Source organism: Meles meles, chromosome 1 (assembly GCF_922984935.1).
Source record: "Meles meles chromosome 1, mMelMel3.1 paternal haplotype, whole genome shotgun sequence".
Lineage (NCBI taxonomy): Eukaryota > Metazoa > Chordata > Mammalia > Carnivora > Mustelidae > Meles > Meles meles.
In genome coordinates this window covers 168,158,651-168,171,142 of record NC_060066.1, presented here as the reverse complement: position 1 = coordinate 168,171,142, position 12,492 = coordinate 168,158,651, and the positions used below count along the sequence as shown (strand labels likewise).

The 12,492-nt window shown below is 44.4% G+C and overlaps 1 long non-coding RNA gene across 2 annotated transcripts; it reads left to right on the top strand.

Annotated features, from left to right (window-relative positions):
* Positions 1–1,246: 1,246 nt before the first annotated feature.
* On the top strand, positions 1,247–8,951 carry LOC123951462. 2 transcript variants are annotated; one of them, XR_006820472.1, is made up of 3 exons: positions 1,247–1,839; positions 2,705–3,090; positions 7,683–8,951. It is a non-coding gene; the product is annotated as an uncharacterized LOC123951462 (long non-coding RNA). The 2 variants fall into 2 exon arrangements; XR_006820473.1 differs by lacking the exon at positions 7,683–8,951 and adding an exon at positions 4,022–4,328.
* Positions 8,952–12,492: the final 3,541 nt, after the last annotated feature.

The following is a 12,492-nucleotide window of genomic DNA, read 5'->3' as shown; positions in this document are numbered from 1 at the left end:
CAACGAAGGGCAAATGTTTTCAGGTGATCAGAATCAACAAGAGATGCCAAAACAGGAAGGATTAAATAGAAAAGCAAGGACACAGGTGGGTGTGGTTAGAGGGTTGGCATCAGTGTCCGATGCCAATTTTATCGTAATGTTAGTCCAGAAAAGGTTAGGAGTTACGTTCAAAGGTTGTTAAAGAAAAATACAAAATGGAGGCCAAATTGAAAATTCCCTGAGCATACAATACTGTTTAAGCCATGTGACCAACACAAAATCTAGCTTATTTCATGAACATAAACAAAAGTTAACTTGGATTATTCTTTGTAAATGCCTCTGATACTCCCTAAAGAAACTTTAAGTCATTTTCCTGAAATGCTGTAGGATAATCTCTTTTACCAATCCCTGCTGTCTGGACCCCCCCCCCCACTGAAAGCCCTAATCATTTGTAACAGTTAAATAGTCTCCTCATTTTGACTTTATAAGCCGTTCTCCAAAGACATGTCGCGAGCTTCACCTCAGCTCTGGACTGGAAAGCTCCCCGTCTGTGAACTGTTATTACGTGCACAATGAACTCATAATACTAATTTGCTGATCTGGTTTAATTTGTACTTTTTTTTGGAAGTTCAACAGGGTGAAGCCTAACGATACGGTGGCTGATGAAACTTGTTACACACCCTAGACTGTGACCAGGGACTAAGGACCTTTAACCCTGCCCTAGACTGCAGAGCTGGGTGAGGTGATGTGGGCGAACATTGTACGTGCTGAGGAATTTTATTCGTTTATTGCTCAACGGCTATTTGTTGAACATTTATCATGGGTCATGGGTCAGTATCTATTCTGGGCACTGGAGACACAATGAGGCAGAAGATAGATAAGCCTCTGCCTTTCGCTCAGGTCATGATCCCAGGGTCCTGGGATCGAGCCCCGCATCGGGCTTTCTGCTTGGCAGGGAGCCTGCTTCCTCCTCTCTCTCTCTCTCTGCCTGCCTCTCTCCCTACTTGTGATCTCTATCTGTCAAATAAATAAATAAAATCTAAAAAAAAAAAAAGGAGATAGATAAGACCCTGGCTTACATGGATGTTATGTTCTGGTTGAAGGCAGATGATAATACGCCAATTAAAAAAAAAAATAAATCAACCCGAAGCACTAGTCAGAAAAAGTAATATAACACAGGGGCCAAAGAACAGGACTAGTTGTTCCCTGACGCTTAGTGACCTAGGAAGTTCTCCCTGGGCAGGGAGTTCCGATCTGATGCTAAGAAGGAGCCTGAAATGCTCGAATTGTTGGGGACAGGAATAGAATCCACGTAGAAGCACTAATGACTCTACGATGGGAAGAATCTTGGTATATATTTGTGTCCAGAGCAGAGTGAAGAGGCTGAAGAAGAAAAGGGGGGTGGGGAAGGGAGAAGGAGGGAGACTATGTCAGGCAAGAAATTTGTCAGCTAGGGTAAGAAGTTTAGGTTTTATGTTAGTTTTGATAGAAGCCATTGGGGCTTTTTAATCAAAAAGTGACATGATCTGATTTTTTTTTCCTGTTAAATGACCCTATCTTCCTTGAAGAAAATAGGTTTTAAGTGTGAGAGAGAAAAAGGGAGAATGACTAAGAAATCATTGTAGGAAGCAAACTGGTAGATAATGGCTTAGCATGGAGTTCTAGAGGGGATGAAGAGAAGTACTAGGGATTCAGGGAAGTTTTCTGGAAGTAGAGTTGATAAGATGAGCTTGGTGATAGAAAAAGAGTAATAAAAATATTGATGACAAGATCTTTTAATATTTTACTCAGTCCACTGAAGTACACGCTGTTATGAGCCCCATTTTACAAGTGAAGGAACAGATATGGAGGCACAGAAAGGTAAAGTATCTAATTTTTTTTTAAAAGCTTTTATTTATTTATTTGACAGACAGAGATCACAAGTAGGCAGAGAGTCAGGCAGAGAGGAGGAAGCAGGCTCTCCACTAAGCAGAGAGCCAGATGCGGGACTCGATCCTAGGACCCTGAGATCATGCCCTGAGCCGAAGGCAGAGGCTTAACCCACTGAACCACCCAGTCAGCCCTAATTTTTAACAATTAAAAAAAAAACTAGCTTAATGTTTTGATTGTAGGTAGTAGTATTATTTGTTAAAATGGGGAAAACTCAAGGAAGAACGGGTTTATAAAGAATTCCCTTTGGCCATGTTAAATTTGATGTGTTTATTGACTATCCAAGTGGACATGTCAAGTAGACAGTCGAATGTTCAGGTCTGGTGTTGTGTGAAGAAGTGTGTTTAAATAGTGGGATTGGATGATATATATCATTGAGGAAGAGTATGTCTTCCTCATAGGAAGACATAAAGACATAAAGACAAGAGGAATAAATAGGTCCCAGGAGAGGGTCTTGGGGATGCCAATGCTTAGACGTGGAAGAGAGAAGGAACAAAGCAGCATCCTGAAGTAAAGGCAAGTCAAGTGGAGAAACAGAGAAAGGCTTTCATAATTGCTAGCACTAGGAGAATTCTGAAAGTGCAATTTTTAATTTTTTTTATTTTTAACCAGCATATAGATTGATCATGAGAAAATAGGCATGGAGGAAGAGGGATCTGAGACTGGGGCGATACAGAGAGGAGCCAGTAGTTCTTGGAAGCAGGGCAAACAAATCTGGGCAAGTACATCCAGAAGTTGAAGTTTTGTGAGTTGCCAGACAGTGTCAGTAAGTCTGGATTTCTTTCCATGATTTTAGGTTTAACAAGCTCCTGCCGAGGTGTGGAAACAGAGATCATAACCCTACACGAGAGCTGAGAGGAGAAAGAGCACACTGGCCTCAAGAGGACAATGCGAAGAAAGATCTTCCATTATGAAGGATCCCGGGAGGTAAATTCAGATCAGAACAAAGAAGGGACACTTGGAGTCGTCTTGGTGGAAATCGCTGCTCATCTGAGCGTGTCCCCATGGAGTGGCAAGAAATCCCGACTGTGGCGTGCGGAAGGGCCAGGAGCTGAAGAAGAGGAGGCCCTGCCCAGGGTTCGGTGTCCGAGTGTAGCTGCAAATGTCTATGTGCACTCGTCTCCTGCTCGTGGACACAGTGTTGTTTACCATAGACAGGATCCTGATCCCTGTAATTTTCAGGTACTGACATGTCTCGGCAATCATTTTACGTAAGGACGTGCAGATCTAAGTAGTTCTTAAAAATTACTCCAACGGACATTGATGCTGTTTCTAGCAGTTGAATTATAAACGATGCTTCAGGGACGGCGCCTGTAGTTGCATTTTTAAAAAAAAAATTCTTGTGTGAACATGTCTAGGGGTTAAATTCATACAAGTAAACTACTTGGATCAGAGTATGTTCATTTAAATACTGATATGACCGGTTTTTCCAGTCTCGGTGACCTATGTAAAAGGGTGTCAGTTCGCCTACTGACTTGCCAACTTAGAGCTGATGGTTCTTTGCTAATTGGATTAATGAGGAATGATTGCGTTTGACTCCAGTTTTATTATTTGTTGTTATTATTTTTTAAAAACTTTATTTATTTTATTTTAGAGAGAGGGAGAGCATGGGGGAGGGGAGGGGGGCAGAGAGAGAGAGAGGGAGAGAGAATCCTCAAGTGGACTCCGCACTGGTGTGGACTTGATCTCACGACCTGAGATCATGACCTCAGCCAAAATCAAGAGTCAGAGGCTCAACGGACTGAGCCACCCAGGCGCTCCTGTTATTTTTTTTAATTACGTTAATTTTAGTGAAAGTTAAATTTTTTTTAATGAAAGTGATGTTGTGCCTATCTTTGTAAAAGACATTTACATTTATTTTTCTATGAAATCATGACCTTCACCCAGTTTTTTTCCTATTGGTTAGTTGGCTCTCTTCCTACTAACTTGTGTATACCATAATACATTAAGGGAAGTAGACCTTTATCTATTATTTACATTGTTAATATTTTCCTCACCTTGTTCCTGGTCTTTTGACTTCAGTTATAGTATTTTTTACCATATAGAAATGTTTGTTTTTTTAATTAATCTGTACACAGTCAGAATTACCAACCTTTATTTATTTTTTTTTCAGGGCTTCCCAGCTTCACGTCATGCTTAGAAAAACCATCCCAACTGCGATAATATAATATAGTTTCCCCACATTTTCTTTGACTTCTGCTGTGGTTTGGTTTTTACTTTAGTGTTTTTGACCCATCTGACTCTTATTTTGCTATAAGAAGGTGTAGCTCTTACTTCATGTTTCCCCGGAATGGCTATCCAATTTGCTAATTAATTTGTCTTCTTCCTACCAATCTGAAATACTCTTTTTCTAAAAAGTAAAATACTGGGGCGCCTGGGTGGCTCAGTGGGTTAAAGCCTCTGCCTTCAGCTCAGGTCATGGTCCCAGAGTCCTGGAATTGAGTCCCGCATCGGGCTCTCTGCTCAGCAGGGAGCCTGCTTCCTCCTCTCTCTCTGCCTAGCTCTCTGCCTACTTGTGATCTCTGTCTGTCAAACAAATAAACAAAATCTTTAAAAAGTAAAATACTCCTTCTCCCTCCCTCTCTTTTACCGCTGTGTCTACCTGCGCTCATAGGTACGGATTGAACATTATGTGGACCCTCCCGTCAGTGGATCAGTCTATCTATTCACACGCTAGTAGAAGCCTTTGTTTCTGAAATTACAGAAGCTTAATTATTTTCTTCGATAGAGTTTTAGTCTTATTCCCCCTACTCCACAACTTTCCTTTATTTCATATTTTTTCTGGCTTTTCTTTCCATTTTGATTTTCATCATGGACTGGGGAGCCCACTGACCTCGCCAGTTGCCAGTTATGAGGGACATCTTGGTGGTAACCTGACTCCGTTGTATTGAGCCGCACCTCCCAGAGTCCTCCTGGCTCTCCTGGTGAGAAGGCCATCCTCCCCGGTTCTCAGGCAAAGAGCTTTTGAATAATAACTCATTTTTCTCTCTTTCTTATACTTCAAACATTAATCAGGAAATCCAGACTACACCCAGAATGCAATCATTTCTCACGGCCTCTGCTGCTCACATCTTTTCAGAGAGGCTGGTCTTCCTGCTTCTGTGGCTGCTTTTGGGGTGTTTATATACTTTCAGGTTCTCAGGGTTGTTGTTGTTGGTGGTGGTGGTTTTTAGGAGCTGGAACTTTATTGAATGTCTTGCAGAGGAACAGCAGGCAGGACAGCAAAGGACAGACTGCCAGGAGGCAGTGGGGGGGCTGTCGTTAAGGCGGGGGGGGGGATGAGGAGGTATGCAGATGTATGGAATTTTCCTTTTTTGGTACCTGTGCCCCATATTAAGCAGCCCGGGGGTGGGGGAGCTGGGGCTTATGGCTATGTGGAAGTGGGCCGTCTAAGGAGCCCGTTTGCATTCAGCCCGGCAGTCACTCTGGGCCTCCTGCCTTACTCAGGTTTCCATGGTTCAAGCCTAAGAGGGACTCTAGGTTCCCCCCTGACAGATGGATAGTGACAGGTCTTTGGCATCTGGGTGCAAGGCTCATCTTCAATAGCTGCCCCTTGTAGGCGGGGCACAGTGCACTGTCCCTGCCCAGATCTGTGGGCCCACCAGGGCATCTAGGCAGTTGCAGATCAGAGCGTGGTCTGGTATTGTATTTACAAGCTGGTAGGCAATCTGAGTGAAAACCCCTGGCGGCCAGGTCTGAGGGACTTGGGGGAGGGGACCCTGCAACGGTATGGGCTGGGATCCTTGTTGAACCATCCTTTGTATATAGAATTTTTGGATTCTGGAAGAGAAAAATTTTACAAAGAGATTGAAAGGGACTAATAACTAGGAGGAGGAGGAGTGTTGAGGCGGGGGTCCTAAGAAGGGAAGAATCCAGGAGACACACGACCAGGTTTCTTTCCAGGAAAACCGTTGCTGGGTTGCATGGTCCCAGAGAAGGAAGCTCCTCAAATGTGGAGAAACGGGTTTTGGCTGCAGATCAAAGTGGCCACTGGATCCTCAGGAACAAAGTGAAAAGGGAGCGTTGAGAAAGCTGCAAGGTGGCTGGGAGTCAGCCAGGGTCAGGAAAAGTCCCAGTCGAGCCCATAATGCGTGCAGGTTGACCCTGGATGAGGGTCCACTGCCAGCTGCGCTGCACGTTGGGAACAGAGGCCTCAGTGTGGACAGAGTGTGAGAGGAGAGGAAAGGGGTCCTTCACCATCACAGGCATGGGCCGTCTCGCCTGTTCACCCTCAGACCTCAACCACACCAGAGAGCCGCCCTGGCCAGAGATCTCCAGCTATCTCAGATCTCCAACCGGACTAGGGTTAGGCCTCCAAGGGGCTGAAAACAGAAAGGAGGGGGTGGGAAGGGTCCCTATCAAGGCCCAGAGGGGAAGTCCCTCACCCTTTCAGGCAAGGGTGGTCAGGCTGGTCCCCCCTGGGGCTTCAGATCCTCACTAAGGAGTCAGCTTGGCAGGAAGTAGTCCGTTCCCCGGGGGGGTCCTAGAGCTGGTCCACCCAGGGAAGGACCTGAGAAATTCCTGGTGAATCCCATCAAGGTCCGGGGATGGCAGAAGTTCCCTGTGAGGGACACCAAATGTGGGGGGACCCGATTGGGTGGAGACCAGCAGTACAGGCAGGGAAAGAACTCGCTCAAGGCAAAGCAAAGGAAATGGAAGCTTATTGAATACACTGCAAGGGAGCCGTGGGCAGGATGGCAAGGGAGAGACTGCCCGGAGCAGTTCTTTTAAAAACAAAATCAGGTCATACCATTCAGCCGCTCAGAGAGCTGCTGACTGGCTTCAAGCCTCGTGATGTCCTGAAAGGCCCAGTGTCATCCGCTTCTTATCATCTCCCTGCCATTTTCTGTTACCTGCTTCCTTTCAGCCTGCTGTGGTCATGCTAAACATCTGTGAATGTGCCAGGCACACTCCTGACTCAGGGCCTTTGCACCTGCTCTTTTCTCTGCCCGCAAAGCTCTTTCCCAAGATACTTGCACGGCTCTGTCCCTAACCTCCTTCTGGTCTTTGCTCAGAAACTATCATTTCAAAAAGGATTTCACAACGGATTTTTCTGACCACTCTATGTAAAATGACAACTTCTCTCCTTCCTATTTCATCTTTCTTTAAAGCACAAATTCTCATTCTGCAGGCTATATGCTCTGATTTGTGCTTATTCTCTCTCCCTCTGCTCCCAACTAGAATGTGAATCTGTTTCATTCACTGTGATATCACCAGTGACTAGCACATAATAGATGCCCAATAAGTATTTGTTGACTGACTGTGTCAGCAATGAGGAAGGAGGAGGAGGAGGAGGAGGAGGAGGAGGAGGAGGAGGAGGAGGAGGAGGAGGAGGAGAGGGAAGGGGGTGGTAGTGATGGAGGAGGAGAAGAGAAATTCACATCCTTGGAAGTACAGAAAGTAAAGCAATCTGAAGGACACATTAACGTAGGTAGGTCAAATATTCAAAAAGATAGTGAAGAGATTAGCTCTCATAAGGTAAAAATAACATTCTCACATAAAGCAAAATAAAATAACTGCTCCATTTCCATTAGCACCAATGGAACTTCTCCACATGAAAACAATCTTTGACATAGGAACACCTGTCACACGTGGTACTTGTTAAACACACTGGCATCACTGGAAGCGTTTTGAAAAGAGTTTTAGAAACTAATTTAACCCGAGGGTGGTGAGATGGGGAGCTTGCCACAGGTTAGTCATCTGTAAGAGATGAAGACAGGATTGGACCCCGATGACCTGTGCTCCTAATTTTTCTTATTGTTCTGTCTCTCCAGTGCATTTCCCAACTGTACTGTTGGCTCTGGCCACGGCCCTGCTTGGGACTTCGTTTTCTCATCTAGAAGACGGAGGCTACATGGTGTCCTGAATTTTGTGAAGCAAGTGGTGTTTATGAGGTCTATCTGGGGCTGCACTGCCCGGGCTTAGGGGATGTCGTCTGTGCACTTTGAAAGCTAAAAGAACAGAGAAGAATTGGGCCTGAGGAATCCCAAGGACATTCACGAAAATCCTAAAAACACTCATAATTTTTGAAAAGTGCAATTCCCCCAAAGACAAGCAACACAGAACAGCTCAGGAGCCTGTGATTCTTGGGAAGCTCAGGTGCAGTCTGATGGATCTTCTGAGCTGAGCCGGAGCACATCTGACTTGCAATGGGTTGAGTCCGCCCCCCTGTGGTCATAAGGTGAAATTACAGAAGTTTAGTTGCTGGGAGAACTCTTGCTCTGTTCCGGTTTCCTTCCAGCCACGAAGCCCCCTGATCTAAGGCTACTGGGGAGAATCTAGCTATGCCACTATTTTTTTTTTTTTTTTCAGAGAACGTCCCTTGTTTAAACTCATCACAAGATAAAACTTCCTGAGGGAGCATAGCGTTCCTAGCCTTTTGTGATCTGAGGCTGGCTAACCTTTCTATCCTTGGTTCCATCTGTGTTCTCTGCTCATGCCAGGCACACTCCTCACTCTGGGCTTTTGAATGTGTGATCCCATGGCCTGGAATGCCCTTTGCCTCCCTTTATACTAGAGGAAATCTCCATAACCTCTAAAAACCCAGTTAAAAATTTCCAATGGACCCCTGCGTCCCTGCTACCAAGAGTCTGAGTTATTTTTAAGGGATGGAATGCTTCTTTGATCTTGCATAACCTGGAACCTAGCAACACATAACCCACTAAGCAAATTAGTGCCCTCGCTTTCAAATAGTCTTAACTGCATTTTATCCTAAGAGTTTTAAACAATGGAAAGAACTAATTCAGGCACTGTTACTTCCCACTTCCACTACTGAAATATCTTAAATGGTTTCACTGCTTCTTTTCTTTTTCTCCTTCAGTCATTCTCCAGACAGTTGCCAGAGTGAAATGCCCAAAACCTGACATTAATCAGCTACTAAGTTACATGAAACTCTCTGCCGGCTTTCCGTTACTTGCTTTAGTGCCCTTTGAATATTCTGATTATGCACATTTATTAGTAAAATGGTTTTTAGTATGCACCCACAACACAGACTTATTTACTTATTTATAAACCCTATTAGGTACAACTATGGTCATAAATCATGTATGTTATAAAACATATAAAAATAAAAATTTAAAATAAGAACAATTCTTACAATGTTTTAAATAGCATTATAAGGCATCTTACTGTATTAATAATCACATTTTATGATGAGAGCAATATGATTGGTTGTATTTGATTATTTTTGAAATTTTTTATTCAACACCTTGTTCTGTTTTGGTTTATTGGGACTCCATTTCATGGCTATTGTCATCAATAATAATAGAAGTTCAAACATTTTTTCAGTATCCCAGTGGAGAGTCTTATGCAATACTTGGTGGGAATGAAAATCCATTTGGAAACTACTGACCTAAAGAATGGGATCTGAACTCTCCAAAATGGCTTTCAGGAGTCTTTCAAGCTTGACACAACCCACTCTTCTACCCTGACTCTAGCGCTGTCTCCTCTGAAATACTTGATTTCAGACCTTCTGGACAACTTCTGGGTCCCGGTGGCACCGTACACTTGCACATTTCCATGCTTTTGCATATGCATGAAGTGCCCTTGACCTCCTTTGTGGTGAGTTTCTAGACATCTTTCAAAAGTATGCATAGAAAAGTCATTTGTCTTTGAGCTTTTCCAAATTCCACCCCTAAACCCTAGAATCAATTGCTTCCTCATTTGGTGCTTAGATAACATCTTTACATTGTCCCCAACCCAGATAGATACATACATATATGTATACACACACACACACTACATATATATATATATATATATGTAGTATGGGTATTAAAGATGTTTGATTTATTTGCCCAGTTTTCTGCAAGACGAGGGAAGAGACTATTTGTCTTTGACAACCTTCCTAGTTCATGGGAGGAGTTCAGAAAATGGTGTTATAGTGAATGAGTGAATGCCAATAACTACCATGAAGTCCGCAGACTCCACATGTCTCCCAAATAATTTCATCATGAGTAAACCTCAGTCACCTCCACTCATGGGAGAGGCAGATCCTAATCTCTGTAGTGGGACACCTTGATCGCCTGAGGCTAAAAGACTTTATTACTATTTCTTTGCAGGAGATTTCTTGCCAGGGACTTTTCATACTGGCCCCAGTCACCCAGGAGTATTCTGCCCATTGTCTATGTTCTGCCCTAGGACAGTTGCTATTATCTGTGCGGTGTTCGTTTCTCTCTTTCCCTCCCTCCCTTCCTCTCCAACCCTCCCTACCCCACTGCCTTCCTTTCTTTCCATTCCTCCTCCTTCCTTCCTTCCTTCCTCCTTCCTTCCTCCCTTCCTTCCTTCCTTCCTTTTTTCTTTCTTTCATCATGTTCTCTATCACCTAACCTGAGAGGATTTGAGGGCAGAGGGGAGGAACATGGCCCAATTCCAGAAACCAAACAGGACCAAACAGGTCCAATTCCAGAAACCAAACAGGACAAGACTTTCCAACCATTAAGCACCTGCATCTTGGGCTGCACATTCTGTTGTCAGCACCGTGTCACCGGCGCTCTCCAAGGACTCTGAGCAGCTGCGGACTCCATTTGCTGGAATCCTCTTCCTATGTGGTTTCAGGTCAGAACAGGCCAGTGAGAGGCACTAGCAGGAGATTTGGAAGGACAAGCAAAAGGAGAAGCAAGGGTCAGCTGCAGCCGTAAGCAAGGGCAGATTAGGGGCTCTTAGAGGTTTTCCTGCAAGCTCTTGGCACCATTTGCTTTACTGCTATAGGCTGACACAGTTAGTGGGAACTTCCCAGAGTTGCAGGTACCAGCTTTATGCTGAGCTCTTTAGAACCACCCCTGCAATTTCCAAGACTGAGTCCTCAGTGACATTTGCTCTTCCTGACATTTGCTCCTCTAGCTGTTGCAATGGATGCCTAAGTCCTCACTCCCATATCGAACTCCTTATAGCTAGAATATGTGGAGTTGTGTCTGTTTTAATGGCCACACTCAGCCACCTCTTGTGGTATTGAGGTGTATGGAATGAGTTAGGTAGTTGGGCTGTTGACCAGCTATAGCAGGTATCTAAATCATCCCAAAACACAGGGATTTAGAACAACAGCGTTTCATCATTCCCAGTTCTGTGGGTTTCATCATTCCCAGTTCCCGCTTTCCGAGCTCAGCAAGGATGTTCATCTCAATTCCATGTCGTGCTGCTTGCAGTGGCTTGATTGAGCCTGGGAGATCCAAAATGGTGCCATTTACCACCAGAGGCCTGGATGCTGGCTGTCGGCTGGGATGCCTCGATTCTCTCCCACATGGCCTCTCTCTCCACGTGGTCGGCCCCCACTCAGTCATCCAGATTGAGTTTCTTTCCCTGATGGTTGGCTTCCAAGAGGAGAAAGCAGAAGCCACAAGGCTTCTTGAAGCCCAAGCCTTAATTGGTACAGGATCACTTTTGCCAATTCTCTTGGCTCCTTAAGAAGAGAAGAGAGGCAAAGACACTTTATAGGGAGTAGGAGAGGGAATGTTATAGCCACATTTGAAAACAGTCTCCACCCTAGCTGAGAAAACTGAGACACAGAGAGGGTGAATAACTTTCCCAAGGTCACTCAACTGGAAGTGCAGGGCCAAGATTTGACCCTGATCCATTTGACTCCCACGTGTATGTTCGTTACACAATACTGCCTTACCAGTTCCCTTTCATTTATCCCTAAGGCTTTTCCTGACTATGTGTTTGCGTGTCCATTTTCCATGTGGCTTTCAAGGCCCAGGGGAAAAGAAAAAAGATGTGACCTTATCTATTATTTTAACCTTGAAATAGTCTTTCAACTCAACCCTCCACGGCATTTCTATAAAGGTCCTTCACTTTAAAAAAATAAAACAAAAAACTGGTCTCTATTTCATATAACAAAATCAGACACTTCTGAGTGTCTCAGTATTTTAGTGTCTTTAGTTTTTACTTAATCCTGAAAGAACCCTGTGGCTGGGCTTGTTTCTAATTTGCCTCTCTCTCTTCTGGATCATATAGCACGAGGTCTAGTGTGTCAGAGTTAATTAACAAATACTGAAGGAAGAAACATGTGAATGAGCCCACCCTGTTTCTTAAACACCATTCTGGCCTCTCTATGCACTGGGAAATTCTGGTCATTAAGAGGGGCACCTGGGTGGCTAAGTGGGTTGAAGCCTCTGCCTTCAGCTCAGGTCATGATCCCAGGGTCTTGGGATCGAGCCCCACATTGGGCTCTCTGCTCAGCAGGGAACCTGCTTCCCCTCTCTGTCTCTGCCTGCCTCTTTGCCCATTTGTGATCTGTCAAATAAATAAATAAAATCTTAAAAAAAAAAAAGTAAGCTCTCAGAGTCTGGGCCCCACTCTTCTTAGTCACTCAGGACACTCCTGGCTTCTCCCTTGATCTTGCTGTTCTCCCCTTCCATATCCAGCTAATTTCTCCCCTTCGGGTTAGTGTCATAGCTTTGGCTCATTTTTTAAGTGATGGCTTGACGTTCTTGGTCTTGACCTTTAATGACCTCTGAGAACCACTTTGGACTGGATCTCCTTTCTTGCTTCCCAGGACTGTCATTGAGACCTTGGTTTTGATGACTCTGTTATAATCTCCCTGAGAACAGGGACAGTGTCTGTTTTGCTCACCCTTGACTCACTACA